This window comes from Papio anubis, chromosome 1, assembly GCF_008728515.1.
Source record: "Papio anubis isolate 15944 chromosome 1, Panubis1.0, whole genome shotgun sequence".
In the NCBI taxonomy this organism is placed as follows: Eukaryota; Metazoa; Chordata; class Mammalia; order Primates; family Cercopithecidae; genus Papio; species Papio anubis.
This window is the reverse complement of record NC_044976.1, coordinates 187,159,782-187,185,016: the sequence shown is the minus strand read 5'-3', so window position 1 is coordinate 187,185,016 and position 25,235 is coordinate 187,159,782. Positions and strand designations below refer to the sequence as shown.

Sequence of the window (25,235 nt, the reverse complement as noted above, 5' to 3'; positions counted from 1 at the left end):
CTCTTGATAATCTCCCTATGTGTCTTTTAGATAAAATTACTGAGGGAGAGCCTGATTGGTTTTGCACATGCTTTAAAATAAGTCTGCATAGTCATAGGTCACCTTAGGCCAGTTGTCAGTCTCTCATCCATTGTGCTGTGTCAAGGAATAGGATTGGGTGAGTCACATGACCTATAATCCATTCAACAGGAATTGTACATGGAGGCAGATTTCTGAGAAGGTCTGCTGATGGATCTTATACAATAATATATTTCTAGTGTGCATGTAATTTAAGACTAAAATTCTTAATGTTGACTATATTGAAAGTAGACATTTGATAAATGTAATGTTAAGTAAAATTCTAATGCATCTCAAGATAAGCTATATATTAGCTTGGCATAGGAATTTATTTTTTAATTAGAGTGGCATAGGAATTAGCTTGGCATAGGAATTTATTTTTTAATTAGAGTGCAGCATAGCATAGTTTTAATATAGGGCATAATCTTTAAAATTATAATTTGGTCCTCAGGGTTGAAGTGGTAGCTGGATCCAAATCATTTTCATAGTATACATTTGCAGGTGAGGTTATAAGTAAAAGCAGTGTGCAATTTTGACCCATATACATTATTTTAATGATTACTGGCAAAAGTATATGAAAGATTTGAATGCTTCCCATTGTCTAGAAACTGTATTGGGAAATCATATTCTAAGTAATAAGTGTTGAGAGACTTCTATCGCAATTATTAGTAACGTTCTTTCAATTTATAAATTATCTATATTGTCCAAAGAGAAGGAACTCAAACAGTATCAGCTGAAAGTGGATTAAAAATGAGACCTTACATTGAAGAGTATTTATTTCCCTTTATCATCTTGTTTTATAAATACTCAATTTTAGCTGATAAACTTTCAGACTTACTGTTTAAGTCTCAAATATTTGAGGACAGAATACTGGCAGGCTTTACTGGAGAGTATTTCTGGGCCACACACTGTACTAAAAGATTTACATACCTTGTCACACTATTCTTACCTTCTCCAAACAGACTGCAGCCCTTCACACCCCTCATACAGTTGCTCAATTTAGAAATAGGTTTTTCAACTTTTTTCAATTCACATGGGCAGACACTGTGATTATCCTTGTCCTTCATGTCCCTTAGCAAATAACAGATGGTCTTTGTCTCTTTTAAGACATCCTCATTACCTACTGTCATTTAAAGACAGAAGTCGTAATCAATTCCCAGGATCATTTTGGGTCTTTCAGTCCAAAACTCTACTCTGTTGATCTCGTATCCCAGGTACTTCTATGGTCTGGCAAGACTTCTCCATGTTAAATTCCTTCACCTGATGCTCGTGGTATTCTTTTCCAGCTGCACTTTTCAGGCACAGTTTTCCATTGGTATCCACAGGGTTTAAAGACACCCTCATCCCCCACAGATACCAAAATCTGAGGATGCTAAAGTTCCCTGTGGCATAATATTTGCATATAACCTACACACATCCTCCCATATACTTTATATCATCTCTAGATAACTTATAATACCTAATACAATGTAAATGGTATGTGAATAGTTGTTATATTATTTTTAAGTTTACGTTATTTTTATTGTTATTATTTTCATTTTAAAGATATTTTCCATCTGCAGTTTTCCATCTGTTGTTTGAATCCATATATGCAGAATCCATGGATAGGGAGGGCAACTGAACTTAATTATCTGCATCCATTGTTTGGCATTTAGTATTATTATTATTATTATTAGAGACAGTCTTGTAGTGTTGCCAAGAGTAGAGTGCAGTGGCTATTCACAGACCCTATCATCACAGCGCACTACAGCCTTGAACTCCTGGGCTCAGGTGAGCCTCCTACCTCAGTCTCCCAAGTAGCTGGGACTGCAGGTACGTGCCACCATGCCCAGCTGTTTGGCATTTTTAACCAAACAGTAGTTTTACCTTTTTCTTATTTATCTGGGGCTTCTTAACCATATCTAGACATAAAATATTTAGCTTTCAGTACTAGGACTGCTGACTGCATTTGTTTAAAAAGAGGCATAATAGGACTTTCCGGTCTCCTACTTTTTGGGTTGTCTCACCAGGGCTTTCAGAGGCTCTTATTTTTTATTTTTATTTTTTTCTTTCAATACCTTTGGTATGAAAGCTGTTATTTTTTAGAAGTCCACTTGACATTTTGCTTCTTGTCCTCATCCTAGTAGTATAGCCCATTTTGCTCTTCTTAGGAATATGCCAGAAAGTTTTTCATAATTGAAGAGAACAATTTCCTGCTGGTCCACTGGCTCATTGACCTATTGGATTTCAGCTTGGACCACATCATGTCTGGAAATTATTTCTTAAGGCATTTAAAGCACCTGGTAGTTTGTTTACTTACTTACTTCGTCTAGTTGTTCTCCTAATATCCCAATGAAGTAGGTACATCCTACTTTGTAGACTCTAAAGATTCTTAGTTATACTCATTGACAGGCAAGAATCCATTTTGTCCATAAGAATCCTTAATACAGAGAAGAATTAGTGCATTCTTAGTGTTTACCATCTCTGTTACCTTGCAAATATACGTAAAAGATCCGTCATTAATATTAACATGTGAATTTTAGGCCAGGTGCAGTGGCTCAGGCCTGTAATCCCAGCATTTTGGGAGGCTGAGGTGGGATGATCATTTGAAGTCAGAAAGCTGAGACCAGCCTGATCAACGTGGTGAGACCCTGTTTCTACCAAAAGTTAAAAAATTTAGCTAGGCATGGTGGGTACAACTGTTCTCCCAGCTACTCAGGAGGCTGAGACGGAGGATCGCTTGAGCCCAGGAGTTTGAGGCTGCAGTGAACTATGATAGTGCCACTGTACTCCAGCCTGGGCAACAGAATGAGATCCTGTCTCAAAAACAAACAAACGTATGACTGTAAAAGAATGAAAGATAAATATTCAATAGTATTGATTAAACCTCTCATTTAAGTGCCCTCTTTTGTTCCCATTAAATAGAATCAAAGCACATTTTATCTAATAATATATAAGCTTTCAACTTGAAAAACAGCTTAAAATAAGTGACTAAGGTTGAAGCTAATATGAGTCAACCTTAAAACATTCCAAATTTTTACAAAAAACAGGTCGCCTTTAGGTGCCAGGTATTACTTTGCCTATTCACCAATCTAGATGTATGATCTAATTCTTTTCTTAGACCTTACATTTTTTTCCCCCAAAATCAGTATAGTTGCTTTCTGTTTATGTCTGGTAGTGAACCGCATGATAACTTTACAAGTACTGCTGGTTCTATGAGAGTCTTTTTCTTGCTATCAGAAGAGCATGAGGAAACAGTCCAACACTGAAAGAAAAAGGAAGTACATTAGTTGATTATACCAGTGAATCTTGAAGAGCATATCAAGTAATTCTTTTCTCCAAACTTCAAATTGTTATAGTTCACACAGAACTAATCTTGGGTAGGGAGGCAGATGGCGTGGGCTTCCTCTGTCTGCTGCTTCCTGTCCCAGTTGCTCCTCAACAGTAACACCTGAGTCTTCTTAGCCACAGTTCTCAGTACCTCAGGAAACCTCTGTGAAGCTTTCTTTCTCTTTACTTATCCCTCCAGACTCTCCATCTGTTGTCTTCTTCTTTTATTCCTTTGCCCTGTGGTCTTCCTTCCTTTTAGGTTTTGGTTTGGGTTTTGGTTATTCAATCCCACCTAATTTCACCTGGGAAAATGTTTGAGATCCAATCAGGTTGAAGAAGAAAGGGAAAGAAAACCACTTGCACTAGTCCCTCAGGATCTACCATATATAAGCCAAACAGACGTTCTCCTCTGCCAGAATACTTACCTGTTTGCAGAACTTTGTTCCTAAGAATCTCTATCTCACTTCCCTGCTTAGAGTTGTATTATAAAAGACCCCTTTCTATTATCCTGGGTTGATATCAAATAGTATTTGTATCCTGGGTCAATAAGTGCCCAAGCTCAAAAGGGAAAGAAGGGATGTGCTGTGCCCCAAGAAAGGATGATAGAGGAAGAAAAATCCTGTCTTGGCTCATCTGATGTCTTGGTTGGATATTACCCAGTTCTTAATGTTTAATAAGCCCATTTATTTTTGAGACCCTTGGCATCATTTGTCATCGTGTACTATTTTAATGACAATAAAACATTTCTCCAGCTGTATCATGCTGAGTGTGGGGATGGTGGAGACCCAAAGCAGTTTATATGAAACCCTCCATGGGAAGGAGAGGAGAGAAAGTCAGGATGAAACTACAGCCACAGGCAGAATGGTGGACTGAAGTACCAGTGTTCCCTCAGATGGGAGAATGCCTTTATAGTGTGGTAGGTTTTCTTTTCTTTTCTTTTTTCTTTTTTTTTTGAGACAGAGTCTCACTCTTGTTGCCCAGGCTGGAGTCCAATGGTGCCATCTCGGCTCACCACAACCTCCGCCTCCCGGGTTCAAGCTATTCTCCTTCGTCAGCCTCCCGAGTAGCTGGGATTACAGGCATGTGCCACCATGCCTGGCTATTTTTGTATTTTTAGTAGAGACAGGGTTTCTCCATGTTGGTCAGGCTGGTCTTGATTTTCTGACCTCAGGTTATTCTCCCGCCTTGGCCTCCCAAAATGCTGGGATTACAGGCGTGAGCCACTGCACCTGGCCTATAGTGTGGTAGGTTTTCTGAGGCCTTCTTTATACCAGTTTTAAAAATAAATTTTTAAAATTGTGCCAGAATTAAGATTTTTTAAATCTATTTTTCTCCAAGAATTATTAGCTGCTTTTAAAAATATCTTTAATAATTAAAGATAAATTTGGATTTTATTTGAAATGTATTGTTAAACCTGAATTACATGTTACCTAACATATTAACTGTCTTCCTATCTTCAACCTTCAAATCTATAATAGACTTGATATCAAATAGTATTTTGAACCCAGTGGAGTTTCACAACCTTTTCCTGATCTTTCAAGTGTAGAACTACTTACTCTCAGTCAACAAGCATCTATTAAATCTTTCTAAGTTCAAGAAAAGATCCTTTAATTTAATCTAGCATTTGGATAAAACCCTTGAAAAAACTGGGTGTTGGTTACACTTTTTCTACTTTTCCTTAATGGGGCTACTTAAGGATTTATTTTGGTCAGATATGGCCAACTCAAATGCACAAAAATGAGTGAAATGTGCTAGGTGTAACACAATGCGAAGTATTGAGGACTGGGATGAACTGCAGAGTACATATTCATGTAAAGGAACTCAAATTCAACTTTTACAAAAATACTATGAGGCCAAATAGAATGTATCATCAGTTCAAATTCAGCCAAAGGCTGCCATTTGTGACCTCTGATTTAGATAGCAAGATGAAATATTATTCTTTGGTTGGGATTTTTGGAGGTGGTAGGAGTGACTCCAAATCATAATTAATATATTTGTACTTCAGAAGCCCATATTGCAAGAGTTGTATTTATGATGGCTATAAAATATATTGATAAAAGAGTATAATTATGCCTAGAAGCATAAGACAGTATTTCTCCAAGTGTAGTTCATAGCAACTTTCACCAGAATAATTTGGGAGGGGTGGGAAAGGGACTATTTCAAAACTTACTACAAAGCTATAGTAATCAAAACTGCGTGGTAATGGCATAGGTGTAAATCTATAGATTAACAGAATGGAAATATACTCATGTATTTGTGGGCAATTGATTTTCAACAAGGATGCCAAGGCAATTCAGTAAGGAAAGAATAGCCTTTTCAACAAATGTTGCTGAGATAACTGGGGGGAGAGAGAGAGAGATAGACAGATAGATAGTTTTTTCTTTTTCTTTTTCTTTTTTTTTTTTGAAACAGGGTCTGGCTTTGTTGCCAAGGCTGGAGTGCAATGGCATGATCTCAGCTCACTGCAACCTCTGCCTACCTGTGCCTCCAGAGCTCAAACGCTCCTCCCACCTCAGCTTCCTGAGTAGCTGGGACTACAGGTGCATGCCAGCATGGGCCTGGCTAATTTTTTAATTTTTTGTAGAGACGGAGTTTTCCCATGTTGCCCAGGCTGGTCTCAAACTCCTGAGCTCATGTGATCTTCCTGCCTCAGCCTCCCAGAGTACTAGGATTATAGGCTTGAGCCACCGGTCCCAGCTGGTAACTGGATATTGACTTATAAAAGAATGAAGTTGTACCCCTACCTCTATGGCAAATCCATAGAGATAGAAAGTAGATTAGTTTCCAAGAGTTGAAGAGAGGAGAGATTGAAGAGTGAGTGCTTATAGGAAAAAGTTTTCTTTTGGAGATGATGCAATGTTCTGGAAGTAGATAGTGATGATGGTTGTACAGCCTTGCAAATATACTAAAAACAACTGAACTGTACATTTTTGAAGAACAGATTTTATGGTGTTTGAATTACATCTCAATTTAACAAAATAACTTGAAGCAGGAGAGATTGCTCATTAAACATAAAAATTCTAGAGATCATCTTAGACTCAAGCTTCTTTGAGGATATGGCTCTAGAAATCTACAGGTTTAACAAATATACTCAGGTTTATTTCCTAATGACTAAACTAAGAAATACTGATTTAACAGTTGTGTATACTTGTACATTGAAATGTGTTTAGGCTAAAGGACATGTGCTTTTTGATCATTTTAATCATCAGCAGCAAAGAGTTCTGTGGTATTACTTTCTGTTCCATATGAGAGTTATCAAATGATATAGGTGTGATGCTTTCTCTGGAGGAACAAGAAGACAGCCATACAGAAGCATGAAATGTGTACTTTTTCATTTCTTTGAATTTGTTACTTTGGCAAATTCTAGGAAGAAAGATAATAGTTCAAGGTAATGAATTCAGAGAAGCACAAAACTTAAGGGAAATATCCAGCAATGTTCTGTGGTTGCTGTGTTTTTAGTGTTTATTTTGGGGATGAAAACCTTGGTGTGTTGATTTTTCTCAAGGCTTTCTTGGTCAGATGTTACTGTGGGCCTTTCAACAAAGCCAAGTTGACAGAGAACAGATGCATATTTTAATAACTAAACTTCCTCAGCAATAGTGTGTGGATCAGATTTGTTTCAAAGCGGTGTTGTAGCAGGATAAATTATAATTAAAAATAGGCAGGTATTTTATTTCGTGAAGATTTAGGGGAAGAACAAGATGGAACTTTTTAGAGTTAGCAGTTACCAAATAGGGGGATGTAGATAGATCTGCAGTTTCCCAATACAAAGTATTTGGGGGCTTATTCAGATTTTTACTTGCACTGAATTGATAAATGGTATATGATCATCAATAGTATTCTATAAATATTAAACTCTAAGTCTCTTTTGAAAATCTAAAATTACTCCTTTTTCTAAATTATCAAAGGTTTTAAAACATCAAATTCATAAATACCTTTTTTATTTAAAGAGAAAGTAGGATTTGATACTCAATTTTTTTGTTGTTGTTGAGATGGAGTCTTGCTCTGTCGCCAGGCTGGAGTGCAGTGGCGCCATCTCGGTTCACTGCACCCTCTGACTCCCTAGTTCATGCGATTCTCCTGCCACAGCCTCCCTAGTAGCTGGAATTACAGGCAAGCGCCACCACGCCCAGCTAATTTTTGTATTTTTAGTAGAGACAGGGTTTCACCATGTTGGCCAGAATGGTCTCCATCTCATGACCTTGTGATCCACCCTCCCCACCCACAAAGTGCTGTGATTATAGGCATGAGCCACTGCTCCTGGCCGATACTCAATTTTTTTATGGTTGATGCCAGTTACACTTACTTTGGCTAATCCTATTTCTTTCACAATAGAAACAGATGATCAAGCTTAAAAGATTCTACACTTATATGAATGGTATATTGTTTTGTTATATGTAAGATGTAGGACAAGTACTTTGCTTAATTAGGGTCTAGGAATATGAATATCATGATTAGCCTTTCCCATTTTTGCTTTTTTATCGCAAGCTGCTGCTTTTTTTTTTTTTGAGATGGAGTTTCGCTCTTGTTGCCTAGGCTGGAGTGTAATGGCGCGATCTCGGCTCACTGCAACCTCCGCCTCCCGGGTTCAAGCGATTCTCCCGCCTCAGCCTCCCAAGTGGCTGGGATTACAGGCGCCTACCACCACGTCTGGCTAATTTTTTGTATTTTTACTAGAGATGAGGTTTCACCATATTGTCCAGGCTGGTCATAAGCTCCTGACCTCAGGTGATCCACCTGCCTCAGCCTCCCGAAGTATTGGGATTACAGGCGTGAGCCACTGCACTCGGCCTTTATCTCAAGCTTCTACCAGTAGTGATAAATGGCTAGCAGGAACCTTCTATGCCTTAACCTGAAGGAGATGGGTTCCATTACCAATCTTCTTTCTTCCAAAATATGGAACTTCAGATATTTGCCCGAGGCTGCACCCTCAGCCAATATTTTGGCTCTATTTTGGCCTCAGCCAATATATTGTGCTTTATATTAGGCAGGTCACAGTACTTGATGGAGACACAGAACTGATAAACACTTTCAAAAGGAGGCATGTTGGGGTGATTCAATACAAGTAAGATAGACTCTTGCATTATGTTGACCCATAGGAATTTGCTCTTTTTTTGTTTTGTTTTGTTTTGTTTTTGAGATGGAGTTTTAACTCTTGTTGCCCAGGCTGGAGTACAATAGTACAATCTCAGCCCACTGCAACCTCCAACTCCTGGGTTCCAGTGATTCTCCTGCCTCAGCCTCCCGAGTAGCTGGGATTACAGGTGTCTGCCACCATGCTCGGCTCATTTTTGTATTTTTAGTAGAAATGAGTTTCACTGGCCGGGCGCGGTGGCTCACGCCTGTAATCCCAGCACTTTGGGAGGCTGAGGTGGGCGGATCACAAGGTCAGGAGATCAAGACCATCCTGGCTAACACAGTGAAACCCCGTCTCTACTAAAAATATAAAAAATTAGCCAGGCGTGGTGGCAGATGCCTGTAGTCCCAGCTACTTGGGAGGCTGAGGCAGGAGAATGGTGTGAACCCGGGAGGTGGAGCTTGCAGTGACCCGAGACCATGCCACTGCACACCAGCCTGGGCGACAGAGCAAGACTCCGTCTCGAAAGAAAAAGAAACCAGTTTCACCATGTTGGCCAGGCTGGTCTCGAACTCCTGACCTCAGGTGATCCACCCACCTGAGCCTCCCAAAGTGCTGGGATTACAGGCATGAGCCACCATGCCTGTCCAGAATTTGCTGTTTTTGTAAGTCAAAAATTTTTGAATATTGGCAGTTTCCTATGGTGCATCCTAATATTATACTGAGAGTAGTGATATGTTGGACATAAGGTCATAAGAACAGGTAATAACTAATCTAAAATGGGAGAATAACTACTGTTCAATCCCACTATTGGGCCATAGTAGTCACTGTTTATATAATAAATGAGTGAAGTCTTCTGTGATGTCTTTTTGACACATATATTCAGTGTGTATTATGTGTCTAGTAGTCTCCCAATCTCAAAGCTTCTTTGAAGTTGCATATCATATATTTAAAATACATGTAAATTTTGCATTTTGCTGCACAATAGAGCCATAGTTGTCTTAGTACAAATATTTTTTTCACATGTTTAAGTAAAACTTGTCCAAAGAGATATAGCATATTTGCCTTGTTTTTCCCTTTTCTTACACACAGCTCTTTGTACCTCAGGGGTTTGTCACACCACAGTTTGGGATGCATAGTTATATAAATGGGAGGCCACTGAAAGTTTTTCAAGGTAATGCCATGGTGAAATTGATGTTTGAGAAAAGTAATTCTGAGAGAGTCAAAATAATTTGTGTTGTGACAGCAGCTGGCATATTTGCATTAAAAACTGAACATTAAGGATAAATGCTGACATTGTGGATTATTTGTTGTTTTACGTCTGTCGTCTAGCACTTGTGCTTTTTATCTTTTGTATTAAGTATGCGTTTTAAGAGTACATGGTATACCACCCAATTGTCTAACAGTGCTACATTTTTGTGGAATTTTGAGGGAGGGATCATATATATTTAAAATTTTGTATTAGATTTTCTTTTATAGCCATTTACATGATGTAACTTTTTATATTTGGAGGAAAAAAGAATTCATAGAATACATTAATGTGTTACATGATGTCAGCAGATAACTAGATTTCTAAAGGTTAAGTTATTAAAGGCTTACATGGAAATCTAAAAAGACTCATGAGTAATTACTTTTAAAGGCATTGAAAGTAGTGAAAAAGTGGGTGACTATCTAATTCCAGATATGAGAATATGAATATGAGACAGACTAGTACTTATAGCAGTTAGGAGGATGCCAGGGAAGCCAAAAAGGGAGCAGCATATGCTTCCAAATTGTTTTGAAGTGAGGTTTTGTCTTATCTCTAGAAAAATAGCTAATATCTCATCAATTTAACATCTAGAAGATCAGAGATATTCACTGAAAGGAATGTTTTGTATTCATTCAATTATTCTTTCATTTATTAAGTATTGAACACACTTTAATGTGTTGACACTGAGGTAATCCTAACATACCATGGTTAACAGACAGACATTGTCTTTGCATCTATAGTGCTAATACACTAATGGGCAGACAGATAAATACAAAAAATGTATATGACTATATATTATAATAAATGTTATAAAGGGAAACTACAAGTTACCTCAAGATTTGGTAACAAGGAAATCTATTTTAGATTAGGGTTTCAAGAATGGTCTTTCTGAGTAAGTGACATTTAAAGCTGAGATCTAAGAGATGAGTAGGAGAAATTGTGGTGATGAGTAGGGGAAGTGCATGCTCAAGGCTCTTGGGTGGGAGGATCTAAAAGAAAGCCAGACTTTCTAGAACATAAGAGCAGTTGGCCAAGAGGTAGATAGGACCCAAATTATACCAGAGCTTGGTGGCCATATTGAGGAGGACATGAGATTTCATTCTAACTGCAGGAAAAAGCCATTGAAGATCTTTAAGCATGGAATTGGATGGACTGACTTAAGTGTTTCAGAAATGACTATGGCTGTTGTGAATGCATTGAAGGGGATAAGGAGACCAGGGAAACCAGTTAGGAGCTACTGCTCGGGTAAGAGTTGATGGTGGTTAGTTGAATGTTTCAGCAATGAGCTTGCAATTGAAGTCAAAGCTAACTATAAATTAAACTCTTAAGAATATTATTGGTGGTATGTCTCCCAAGAAAAAGACCTGTCTAGGAAAATAGGAAACATCATCCCCAAAAGACTAAATACATAGTGTGAAGGTTGAGAAAGAGGAATATATTGCAGGGAAATTTTTGGTGAGGTTTATTTGTTGTTGTTGTCTACTTCCAAAATATGGTTTCCATTTTTCTCCCCCACAAGTTTTCTATTTGGGAAAAGAGATTTAGTGGAATTATAAACGAAAGAATTAATATATAACTTTTGCCTCACTTTACTTTTTATTTTCATTTTTAGTCTTTCAATTTTTTCCTTCTATAACTTTCCTGTCTTTGAAAAAAAGAGTGCAGGTGCCTTATGTGTCCAAGAATGAAATAGTCTCTGAAGTACTATCTATTTGCTTGATAGCTTGCTGGCTTGCTGGGTCAAATAAAAGGAAAGGCTTATTTATACTGTAACAGTGTTTTGATTTAACGTGCCTCTGAGGTTTTTACTGTGTTCTGGGACAGTACTTATGAACGTTGGGAGTTAAAGGAAAGAATTGCGATGAGTTTGAGTGACACAAAAATAAAATTCCCATGATAATTCAATACCATAAATTATCTTTATTGAGTGAAATAAATTCTGAGGGTATAATAATTATTTTATGGTTCTTTTGCATTAGATTTGTGTTTGCTTAATAATTTAACATTTGAATTTTCTCTTTGAATTTTTATTTTTCCAGAAATCTTTGCAGGGTTGGAGTTTTCATATTGTGACTTTTGGGCTAACATCTCTGTAGCTCTTCTTATTGGTTACTTTTCAGCAGATTCTTTTTTTTTTCCTATATTGCCCAGGCCAGTCTCAAAATCCTGGGTTTATGCGATCCTCTCTCCACAGCCTACCAAGTAATTCATTGGGATTACAGGTGGATGCCACCATGCCCAGCCTTGGCAGACTTTTTATATATTAGCATACCTCTTTCTTCTTTTATTTTTTCACATAATTTTGTTTTTGTTATCAGCAAGTCTGAATCAAAAGTAACTTCCTTTCCTGGTGGTCTAATTGCTAGGATAAAGAGAGGGAAAAAATAACTTCATCATTAGTGAATTATCAAAATGAGGTCTTTTAAATTATCTATTACTATTATAAGGCTAGTTAGAAAATTTGAGTCATTTTCTAAAAGATAGAAATTTGACAGCTTGATTTTTCTGACTTTTTGTCATTCCTTCACTGATGCATGGTGCCATCTGCTGTTTGTAGGAAGTATTTTATATTTTGAAACACTACACATAATAGAAATACAGTGTCTAAAAGAAAAATGCCAAAATAGATGAAATGAAAAAAGCAGAAGTGTGGCCCATTTGAAACTTTGTGACTTGTGGCTTATTTGTTTCTTTTTTATGTAAAATTATTTTTATATCTGATTATTTTTAGTACTTACATGAATCACAAGATTTTGTACTCATCATATTCTGTCTTAATTTTGTTTTTGCTGAAAATAGAAGTAATCGGTAAACATTTGTTGGTTGACTCATTTGGTTTGTGTTTTGTGACTACTCAGGAACCTTTCCTGTAAGCTGCTGCTTAGTCTATGCAACCTTAGGCAAATAATTTCAGCTCTGTAGCACTTCTGTTTTCTTCTCTGTAAGAAGAAGATAATAATGTCAATTGCTTAAGGTTGTTGTGAGGATTAAATAACACTTGTCATATGCATAGCACAATCCTTTCCTTTCACTAAAATGTTATTTCCAGGTCCAGTGAGTTTCCCTTTTACCTTATTTCAAAGACACCTTTGTTAAGAATCAGATTTCATTGCTATAGGATCATAAACTCTTTGAGCCAGAGGAACTATAGTAAGTGGGCCTCAAAATGTTAGTATGCATTTGAATCACATGGTGATCCTATTTAAATGCTGATTCGGATTTTGTTGGTGGTTATAGGATATGGAACCTGATAGTCTGCACATGTAACTTACACTTAAGCAATGCTGATACTGCCCCCACAGAATGCCTTTTCTGTAGCAAAGCTTTGGAAAACAACAAACAGAAAAACAACTAGTAAAGAAAGAGATGGATGGGAAGAAGATGAGTGAAAGGCATAAAATTGCAATTAGAAAGAAAGAACAAGTTCTGGTATTCTATTGCATGGTAGGGTGACTATAGTCAACAACAAGTTATTGTATATCTTAAAATGACAAGAATAAAAGGTTCTGTGTCTTCACACCCCAAAAACAGTGATAAATGTTTCAGGTGATGGATATGCTGCTTAGCCTGATTTTAACATTACACAATGTATGTTTTGAAACATCACATTGTAACCAATAATATGTACAATTATTATGTGTCACTTAAAATAATTTTTTAAAAAAAGAAAGAAAAATAATTCACAAAAATCTGATTTTCTTTTTTGGGTAATCTCATGTGCCAATCATTATAACTGTATTTCTTTGTAGAAGAGGAAAGGAATCCAGAGTCTGTCTGCAGAAGATATTCCAGACTAATTCCTTATTCTTTACTCTCAGCACTAAATTTTATTAGTCAGCAGTTACATTTTGTTATTTGTACCAATGTTAAACAGCAGTAACATTGCTGAGAGGAATTATTAAAGAGAATTATATTCAAAACCCAGTTATTTATTGTCCAAGCATTATGACCTATAAATATTTAATTGGGATCCATTTAAAATTCAACTACAACTTTTATTTCTGTTTGTAACTTGTTACCTAGTTCTTTCCTCTTCAAATTGTCTTTAAATTTTTATAGCATTAAAAAATGAAAAGCTAAAATTAGCAACTTCAGTAACATTTGAGGTTACAAAATCAATGTACAAAAATCAGTAGCATTTGTATACACTAATAATGTTCAAGCTCAGAGCCAAATAAAGAATGCAATCCCCTTTACAAGAGCCACACACACAAAATGCCTAAGAATACATCTAACCAAGGAAGTAAAAGATCTCTACAAGGAGAACCACAAAATGCTGCTAAAAGAAATCATAGATGACACAAACAAATGAAAAAACATTTCTTGTTCATGGATTGGAAGAATCAGTATCATTAATATGGTCATACTGTTCAAAGTAACCTACAGATGCAATGCTACTCCTATCAAACTGCCAATGTCATTTTTTTTTTTTTTTTTTTGAGACTGAGTCTCATCACTCTGTCGCCCAGGCTGGAGTGCGGTGGCACGATCTCAGTTCACTGCAACCTCCCAGGCTGGAGTGCAGTGGCTCAATCTTGGCTCACTGCAACCTCTGCCTCACAGGTTCAAGAGATTCTCCTGTCTCAGCTTCCCAAGTAGCTGGGGCTACAGGCGCATACCACCATGCCCAGCTAATTTTTTATTTTTAGTAGAGATGGGGTTTCACCATGTTGGCCAGGTTGGTCTTGAACTCCTGACCTCAGGTAATCCACCTGGCTCAGCCTCCCAAAATGCTGGGATTACAGGAGTGAACCACCACACCCGGCCACCAATGTCATTTTTGACAGAACTAAATAAAACTATTCTAAAATTCGTATGGAACCAAAAGAGCCCAAATAGCCAAAGCAATCCAAAGCAAAAGAACAAAGCTGGAGGCATCACATTACCTGACTTCAAACTATACTATAAGGCTATAGTAACCAAAACAGCATGGTACTGGTACAAAAATAGACACCTAGACCAAAGGCACAGAATAGAGAACCCAGGAATAAAGATGCACACCTACAAATATCTGATCTTTGACAAAGTCAATGAAAATCAGCAATGGAGAAAGGACTCCCTATTCAATAAATGGTGCTGGGATAGTTGGCGAGCCATATGCAGAAGAATGAAACTGGACCCCTACCTGTCACCATATACAAAAATTAACTCAAGAAGGATTAAAGATTTAAATGTGACATCACAAACTATAAGAATCCTAGAAGAAAACCTAGGAAACACCATTCTGGACATCAGCCTTGGGAAAGAAACTAAATCCTCAAAAACAATTGCAACAAAAACAAAAAATTGACAAGTGGAACCTAATTAAATTAAAGAGCCTCTGCATAGCAAAAGAAATTATCAGCAGAACAAACAGATAACCTACAGAATAGGAGAAGATATTTGCAAACCATGCATCTGACAAAAGTCTAATGCATAGAATCTATAAGGAACGTAAACAGTTGAACAAGCAAAAAACAACCTCATTTAAAAAATGGACAAAAGACATGAAGAGACACTTCTCGAAAGAAGACATACAAGCAGCCAAAATAAAAAAACATGAAAAAATGCTCCATATCACTAATCATCAGAGAAATTCAAATCAAAACCACAATGAGACCATGTCACACTGGTCAACATGGCTATTATTAAAAAGTAAAAATAAATAACAGATGCTGATGATGCTGTGGAGAAAAAGAAACACTTATACATTGTTGGTGGGAATGTAAATTCAGTTCAGCCACTATGGAAAGAGCTTGGTGATTTCTCAAATAACTTAAAACAGAACTACCATTTGACCCAGCAATCCCATTACTGGATATATATTCAAAAGAAAACAAATCTTTCTATCCAAAAAGACACATACACTCACATGTTAATTGCAGCACTATTCACAGTACCAAAAAATGACGTCAATCTAGGTACCAATCAGTGGTGAATTGGATAAAGAAAATGTGGTACACATATACCACGGGATACTTTGCAGCCACAAAAAGAACAAAATCATGTCGCTTAAAGCAACATGGATTCAGCTGGAGGCCATTATCCTAAGTGAATTGATACGAGAACAGAAAACCAAATGCCTCATATTTGCACTTGTAAATAGGAGCTAAACATTGACTACTCAGGGACATAAAGATAGCAACAATAGACATTGGAACAACTCTAGACTAGTAGAGGAGGGGAGTAAAAGGGTGGGGGCAAGGTTTGATAAGCTAACTGCTGGATACTATGCTCAGTACCTGGGTGATGGGATCATTCACACCCCAAACCTCAGCATTATGCAATATAGCCAGGTAACAGACCTGAACATGTACCCCCTGAATCTAAAATAAAAGTCAGAAAAAAAACCCAAACAAATTAGCCCCAGTGACTCTGTAAATTCTAGAGTAATTACTTGACTCTAATAAGACCTTTTTTTTTGGGTGAGAATACTGTTCTCTTGATGTTTGGATTTTCCTCAACACTGGTTGATTATATTTAAAACTGAATACTCTTGTGTCCAGTGCACTAGTGTGGGTTCAACAGGATAAAGTGTCTATCCACAGTTTTCTCTGAGAAGGAATCCTTTAGTTTTAGCCAGAGAGTCATAGAGTTAGTTGTTCACACCTGAGGGGTCATCCAGCCTAGTTACACAAGTTCAGGGTCCTAAAGGAAATTAAAAGAGGCATAAAATGACTTCTCAGAAATGTATAGATTGACTAAAAAGTAAAAATTGTGGCCTAGAAAAAAACTTAATGAGTAGAAAGTTTTTTCCAAATGAAATCTTATATATAAGGATAATATTACCCTTTCTTCCTACCTCCCCTGAAGTGATGCTAAGGAGTATCTTGCTATTTTATTTTTATTTTTTGGAACAGCATCTCGCTCTGTTGTCCAGGCTGGAGTGCAGTGGTGCAATCTCTGCTCACTGCAACCTCCACCTCCTGGGTTCAAGCAATTCTTCTGCCTCAGCTTCCCCAATAGCTGGGATTACAGGTATGCACCACCATGCCCAGCTGTTTTGTATTTTGAGTAAGGAAGGGGTTTCACCATGTTGGCCAGGCTGGTCTTGAACTCCTGACCTCAAGAGATCCACTCGCCTCGACTTCCCAAAGTGCTAGGAATGCAGGCATGAGCCACCACGCCCAGCCAGTGTATTGATTTTATCTAGTGTAGCCCAGCACATTCACAAGCATTGCTGTGAGACTAGACAAATGTCATGAGAGCTACTAGGATTTGTATGGACAGCTTGCACTGTCATCCTATCTGGATACTTGTCATGTTTAAGATATCTAGAAAAGGAACTTACCCAGTGTACTTTGATAACTTTTTCATGATTTTTAATTCTCTTGCTTTTACATCTGTGAAAAATAGATTATTATAATACTTTTGAGGTATATTTTTTTCTAATGGATAATCTGAATGCAAAATCAACCAACAAAACAAACAAAAAACGCTGTTATACCCTGGAACTCCCAACTTGAGAATTTTCTTTTCTTTGCCATTCCTGGCTTCCATCTTCACTGTCATTCATAGACTCACCCTCTCTTTAACTTTGCAAGATCTCTGGAAATTATTCCAGTCTTAAAAGGCTAGATTCTATAGGCATGTTCTGTAAATGCGTCTTGGTTTTCAGACTGTTTCATGGTAATGTTGTTGCCTTCTTTGCTACATCTTCTGAGAACTAGAACTTAAAGACTTCCATGTCTCTGTATGCCTATTCAATCTGTTCTTCTTTTAGAATCAGAAAAAACAAGGGACTATCTTTCTACTATATTCGAATCATAAAGAATCATGGGCTGGGTACGGTGGTTCACACCTGTAATCTCAGCACTTTGGGAGGCCGAGGCGTGAGGATCACAAGGTCAAGAGATTGAGACCATCCTGGCCAACATGGTAAAACCCCATCTCTACTAAAAGTACAAAAAATTAGCTGGGTGTGGTGGCGCATACTTGTAGTCCCAACTTGGGAGGCTGAGGCAGGAAAATCACTTGAACTCAGAAGGTGAAGGTTGCAGTGAGCCGAGATTGCACCACTGCACTCCAGCCTGGAGACAGAGCGAGACTCCATCTCAAAAAAAAAAAAAAAAAATCATGGATTGTTAGACTTGAAAGGAACTCTACAGGTAGTTTAATTCAATACCCTGGTTTAAAAGAAGAGGACTTAAGTATGACAGTAAAGGTTGAAAGAACCATGACTGATCTCAAGCTCAAAGCTGGAGTAGATAGTAGCTTAGCATTAGGGCTTAAAGTTAATACTCTAAGTAGATTAGGTAATTCTTTAATAGTAGACTGTGGTATTTGGACCTATGCTACAGAATTCTGTCTAGTTTTATTTTTTAGATGATTTATAAGAGTCTTGAAGATAATTTATAGGTGAACAAATGAATTTAAAATTAGTTCGCATGAGAACAGATCAAAGGAATTACGAATATTTCCCTGAAAAGGGTACCTTCAAAGGCATCTTCAGTAACATGAAAAATTCAACCAAGTGTTATCTACTCTATTTTTTTTTTTTTTTAGGATAATACAAAAGGAAGTAAAGGCATACTATAGTAAAAAGAACAGTAGCAGTTAGGTGTGAGGCAAATCCATACAATGAAGCTGGTAAACACTAGAACAGGAGGGATATTTGCCTTCCTGGTTATTTTCCTCAAATTCTCTGCTTATTATCAATATCTGTTTACAGTGGTTGGGATTTGGCATCCAAAGGCATGAATGGATGCACTTCCCCAGACTCTGTCCTGTTTAGTGATATTTCATGGTCTATCTAATAAACTGTTTGGGGGACTTTAACATGATAATGTGTCCGGACATATAGTGCTTAACTATGTGTCAGACACTTTTCTAAGTATTTTTCATATAGTAAGTCGTTTAATTCTTTTAAAAACACTCTCTGAGGTGTGTATAAGGAAACTGAGATAGAGAGAGTTAAAATAACTGTAAGTCATATAGTTAGGAGGAGATGCAAAGTTGATTCAGACCTAAGAAGGCTGGCTGTGAGTCTGTCTCATAACCACCATGCTTTATTGCCTCTCCAAAAAAGAATGAAAGGAGGAACGGGTCAGACTTCAAGGGAAATAAAATTTCTTTTATGTTGCCCAGCTATCCCTAGATCTGATAACAGCTGGGACCAAGATACAGCAGGCTGCAGGGGTCAAGGAGAGCCAGCAAGCAGTGAAACACCTGCCTGCCTCTCCAGCTTCATCCCTCACATGCACTTTCTTGGTCTCATCCCTCCCAGATCACCAGCAGTTCTGGCTGCTTTGTTTCTCTCTGCCTTTACAGATGCTGTGCTGTTGGTTTGCACTGCTTTCCTCCCAATACTTTAACGTGACCAAGTTGTATTTATTTCTCTACCTCATTCAGGCAAAACTGTTTTGTAAGCATCTACTGCATTGTGAAACATTTCCAAGTCTACCCAAGAAGTACTGATCTTTCTACCTTTGGGCTCCCCCTGTGCCCTTTATGTCTCTCCTTTTTTTGTACTTTGATCACTCATTTGACAACTATTTATTTAGCACTACTATGTGCCAAGCACTATTCTGGACACTGAGGAAATCAGTCAGTCCAAATTTCTGACCTGGTAAAACATAATATCTAAGTGGGGAAGAAAAGCAAGATTTGGAAGAGAAATGATAGGATCTGATGTCTCTCTCTCTCTCTTTTTTTTTTTTTTTTTAATATGATGCTTCTTAAGGCCTTGGTTCAGAATTCTTTTTTTTTTTTTTGATTTTGTTTTATTTATTTATTTATTTATTTATTTTTTTATTATACTTTAAGTTCTAGGATACATGTGGATAACGTGCAGGTTTGTTACATATGTATACCTGTGCCATGTTGGCGTGCTGCACCCATCAACTCGTCAGCACCCATCAACTCGTCCTTTACATCAGGTATAACTCCCAATGCAATCCCTCCCCTCCTCCTCCCTCCCCGTGATAGGCCCTGGTGTGTGATGTTCCCCTTCCTGAGTCCAAGTGATCTCATTGTTCAGTTCCCACCTATGAGTGAGAACATGCGGTGTTTGGTTTTCTGTTCTTGTGATAGTTTGCTGAGAATGATGGTTTCCAGCTGCATCCATGTCCCTACAAAGGACACAAACTCATCCTTTTTTATGGCTGCATAGTATTCCATGGTGTATATGTGCCACATTTTCTTAATCCAGTCTGTCACTGATGGACATTTGGGTTGATTCCAAGTCTTTGCTATTGTGAATAGTACCACAATAAACATACGTGTGCATGTGTCTTTATAGCAGCATGATTTATAATCCTTTGGGTATATACCCAGTAATGGGATGGCTGGGTCATATGGTACTTCTAGTTCTAGATCCTTGAGGAATCGCCATACTGTTTTCCATAATGGTTGAACCAGTTTACAATCCCACCAACAGTGTAAATGTGTTCCTATTTCTTCACAACCTCTCCAGCACCTGTTGTTTCCTGACTTTTTAATGATTGCCATTCTAACTTGTGTGAGATGGTATCTCTTTGTGGTTTTGATTTGCATTTCTCTGATGGCCAGTGATGACGAGCATTTTTTCATGTGTCTGTTGGCTGTATGCATGTCTTCTTTTGAGAAGTGTCTATTCATATCCCTTGCCCACTTTTTGATGGGGTTGTTTGTTTTTTTCTTGTAAATTTGTTTGAGTTCTTTGTAGGTTCTGGATATTAGCCCTTTGTCAGATGAGTAGATTGCAAAAATGTTCTCCCATTCTGTAGGTTGCCTGTTGACTCTGATGGTAGTTTCTTTTGCTGTGCAGAAGCTCTTTAGTTTAATTAGATCCCATTTGTCAATTTTGACTTTTGTTGCCGTTGCTTTTGGTGTTTTAGACATGAAGTCCTTGCCCATGCCTATGTCCTGAATGGTATTACCTAGGCAAAACAGCATGTCTTAATTTGTATACAAGGTTACTATGTTGGTCTGTGAAATCCTTTAAAAAAAAAAAAAAAAAAAAAAAAAAAAAAGCGATTGATTTTCAGTGCTGTAATCCTGACCTCTAGTGGACATTCAGAACAAAAACCCAAACATCACATCGTTTTATTTCGTTACCCCATCAAGCACCATTAGCCATCCTAAGATAAAGAGCTTAAAACATGAGAAGCAGAATAAAGTAAAAGAATTTTTGGCTAATATTCTAAATATTCTTGCTGTAGAACCTATATTTAAGAGCAGCTAGTATTAACTTATTTCTTTTTGCCTGTTAATTATCTGTCACTTTCACTACTTTCTTTGAAACAATGCATTGCTTTATAGATCATAGCAGCAAGAAATTTATCAAAGAGAAGTCAAAGGGGTTTTCTTCTGATTACCTGTAATATATAAGAAGCTACATGAAAACCGAGTGACTTTAAAGAGATAATGATTTTTATAGTGAGACATATAGTGATGTTATGTAACCTCCTGATAGAATGCACTGAGAAGCAGCAAACTATCGCAAGACAGAAAACCAAACACCGCATGTTCTCACTCATAGGTGGGAATTGAACAATGAGATCACTTAGACACAGGAACAGGAACATCACACACCAGGGCCTGTTGTGGGGTCGGGGGAGGGGGGAGGGATAGTGTTAGGAGATATACCTAATGTAAATGATGAGTTAATGGGTGCAGCACATCGACATGGCACATGTATACATACGTAACAAACCTGCATGTTGTGCACATGTTCCCTAGAACATAAAGTATAATAATAATAAAAGAAATGATGCACTGAGAAGGGCACATCATCATTTCTGTGGTATTTGTGCTGAAAATACATATTCTGAATTTAATCATAAGGAACCAGCAGACATATCGAATTGACAGACATTTTATAAAATAACTGGCCAATACTCTTCCAAAGCATCAAGGTCATGAAAAATAAAGGCTGAAAACGGTCCCATATGAAAGGAGACTAAGGAGACATGACAACCAAATTCAGTATATAATCCAGAATTGCATCCTGGACCAGAAAAAGGGCATTAGTGGGGCATTTGATAAAAATAATAGTTTCTTGGTTTTGATCATTATACTGTGGTTATGTAAGATGTTAATGTTTGGGTGAAACTGAGTGAAGGATATGTAGGACTTCTTGGTACTGGTTTTGCAAATTTTTTCTAAATCTGAAATTATTTCCCAGTGAAAAAAATAAAAGCAATCATTTATTTTCTTACAATCTCATGAGTCAGAAATTTTGGAATTCAGCTATGTGGTTCATCTCTGATCCACTTGGCATCGGCTGGACCACCTGATTCACTTCCAGATGACTTCTTTACTCACATATCTACCACCTTGGTGATTCTTGGTCTTTCTTCTTTACTGATGATATCTGGTCCTCCAGGCCTTCTTGTGATTGCTTGGTTACTTAGAGAGCATGGGGGTGTAAGTATAATTGCACTTCTTATATGGTAGCTGGCTTCTAAGAGTGAGTGTTCCAACAGACTGGACATGAAAGCTGTCAATATCTCAAGGACTGGGCACATAAACTAGCATGGCACCACTTCCACCATATTCTACTGGTAAAAGCAGTACCATAGTCTGCCCAGGTTGAAATGAAAGAACAGAGACCTTAACTCTCAATGGGAGAAGCATCAAAGAATTGGGACTCTTTAATCCATCACAGATATCTAACCAAAGCCCCACTGAGTTAGCACTCAATATGGAATTAGTGGAAAAAAGCATGGATTTGCTTTAGTCTGATAGACCTGAGTTATAGCCTGGCTTTACCATTTACTAACAGTGTTCTGTCTCTGAGCTTCAGTTTAGTCATCTCTAAAATGGTGGCAATAACACATATGCCATAGAGTTACTGAGAGGATTAAGTGAAAAATATAAAATACTGGATATATTAGGCAATGAATACATGAACCTAATAATAATTGCTAACGTTTATTGAATATTTACCAAATACTCAGTTTATTTGATGTATGCTATCTCATTTAGTCATTATCTCTTCCTAGGGTGGTATGTTTTCTTCTGGATGGGTCAGAAAGGACAGAACCCCATTTCTTCTAGCTTTGTCTGTGAACCTGCTTCATTTACTTTGGCCATTTTTGGTTTGATAATTTGGTAATTTGGGTTACTGACTTGTTGTTAGGATTTCCATTATTTCCCTTTTATTTTGATCCCTAAGAACCCAGGTGCTGATGCACACTTGGTACTTTTTGACACTACCTTTTCAGCATTTGTTCTCAGTGCTGTCAGCTTAAGTTTTTGACAGCTTCTCACGCAATCTGTCAGCTCCCTCTGAACCCACGATTGCCTGCTTATCAGAGCCAAAATGTTCGATGTCTTTGTTTCAGTGGGTGCTCTACTGTCAGCCGTTATTTTATGCAAGACTGTGGGTGCTTAATCCTTGGCCTACCTGAGAACACCATGATCTGCACTTTGGAGCAATTATTCAATTTGGGGCAATTACTTGTAGGTGTTCTTTAAAGCAAAGATGTTGCCAGAATGTCATTGAATTTTGAAATAGCAGTATCCAAATCAGTTAAAAATCTACTTCTTCATGCATACAAGGCTGATCTCAATCAGTTGTCATTAGAGGAAGGTGGTGACCCTTTCTTCCCACAGCAAGCTGGGTTTTTGTTACCTCATATACTGCAAGCAGTCAGCTACTTTTTGTAAGTGTTTTCAGTGTGGAAACAAATAATAGAATTTAGTTCTGGTAGAAGAACTAAATTTGTTTGTTATCTTTTTACTCTCTGCTCTCAAAATTTACCTGCCTTTAAATGGAAAGAATTGCTTTAATCCTTTAGGAAGTAGAGGACACATTAAATAATATCCAAATAAGAGATGTATTCATTCATTCATTCATATATTCATTGAATTATCTTCTCTAACTTAATTGTTTAGAGTATCACTTTTGGAATTAGGCTGCTTAGGTTAAAATCCTAGATCTGCACTTATTAGGTGTTGGACTTAGGAAAGTTACTTTGATTTCTTTAAATCTTGATTTCCTTGTGTATAAAATGGAATTTTAGGTAGTTGTGGGATGAAATAAGGACATGCCTTTAATGTAATTCATTCATATCTTGGCACATACAAAATACTCAGTAGATGTTGGTTATTATTTTGCATTTGGAGTTAGACCTCGTACTATAAATGATGTGTGGCCATAACATGTTTACTTATTTTTTACTCTTTTTTTTTTTTTTTTTTTTTTTGAGACTGAGTCTGGCTCTGTCGCCCAGGCTGGAGTGCGGTGGCCGGATCTCAGCTCACTGCAAGCTCCGCCTCCCGGGTTCACGCCATTCTCCTGCCTCAGCCTCCCGAGTAGCTGGGACCACAGGCGCCCGCCACTTCGCCCGGCTAGTTTTTTTTTTTTGTATTTTTTAGTAGAGACGGGGTTTCACCGTGTTAGCCAGGATGGTCTCGATCTCCTGACCTCGTGATCCGCCCGTCTCGGCCTCCCAAAGTGCTGGGATTACAGGCTTGAGCCACCGCGCCCGGCTACTTATTTTTTACTCTTAATAATTCTCCAAACTTTTAGCCCTTTGATTTCTACTAGGTACATGTTTTCCCCTTAAGAACAAACAAATTGCTGGGGATTACATATTCCTAAAAACTGGAGGCATCTTGAAAATGTATGACATCTTTTGCTTTTAAAAATACATTTCAAGGCTGAGTGTGGTGTCTCATGCCTATAATCCCAGCATTTTGTGAGGCCAAGGCAAAAGGATCACTTGAGCCCAGGAATTGGAGACTAGCTTGGGCAACATAGGGATACCTCATCTCTACAAAAAAAGTTAAAAATTAGCCAGGTATGGTGGCACACACATGTAGTCCCAGCTACTTGGAAGCTGAGTTGAGAGAATTGCTTGAGCCTGGGAGGTTGAGGCTGCAGCGAGTGGTGATCACACCCCTGCACTCCAGCCTGTGTGACAGAGTAAAACTCTATCTCTTAAAAACAAAACAAAACAAAACAAAACAAAAACCTGATAGAATAACAAGTTCTTTTCTGAATTCCATCAACTCAAATGTCTTAAAGTGTATTTGTTTGCATTGTCGAGCCACTCTGTTTTACTTTACTTCAAGGCTTATAAAGTCTTTACTTTTCTTTATTTTTATGGGTTAATGTCTAGAGCTTCATATAAGCAGATATATAATACCTTATTTTTCTGAACTTGTTTAAAGAATTTACATATATAAATTTTTCTGGTAACTGAAAGTTTCCTCTTTAGCTTCCCAAACTTCAAAACATCATTATCTACTTTTTATTTAAAACACACACTCACCTCCCGTAAGCACAGTATTATAACATGATATAAGCATTCATTAATCTTGCTAGATTGTCATTATTAATAGTGATAATTAACAGTAGTTAATAATTAACTATTGAAGATTATTGGCTCCCCCAAGTGGACCCAGAGAGCTATGCATTTTATCTTTTTTTTTTTTTTTTTTTTTTATGTCTTCTATTTCTGTGAGATCTGATATTTTAATTCTGACAACTGTCACTATAGGCTATCTATCCCTGATCCCATCTGGCACATACTTTATCTTGTGGTTTGCTACTTCTGATATCTATAAGCTTCAAAATCATATCACCAAACTAACTGGAAGTATGTATAGAATAAAAAGTTGAGCAAAGATTTC

General features: G+C 37.5%; 1 protein-coding gene across 13 annotated transcripts in view; it reads left to right on the top strand.

Annotated features, from left to right (window-relative positions):
- The window catches only part of RABGAP1L (RAB GTPase activating protein 1 like), a 786,378-nt gene that overhangs the window by 510,236 nt on the left and 250,907 nt on the right, over positions 1-25,235 (top strand). Inside the window, exon 1 of one of the 13 annotated variants that reach the window (XM_031662303.1) lies at positions 9,045-10,937. The exons of the other annotated variants lie outside the window; for them this stretch is intronic. The gene's annotated coding sequence lies outside the window, so the exon portion shown is untranslated. Of the gene's footprint in view, positions 1-9,044; positions 10,938-25,235 lie in introns of those variants that run through there. 13 annotated transcript variants of the gene reach the window in all.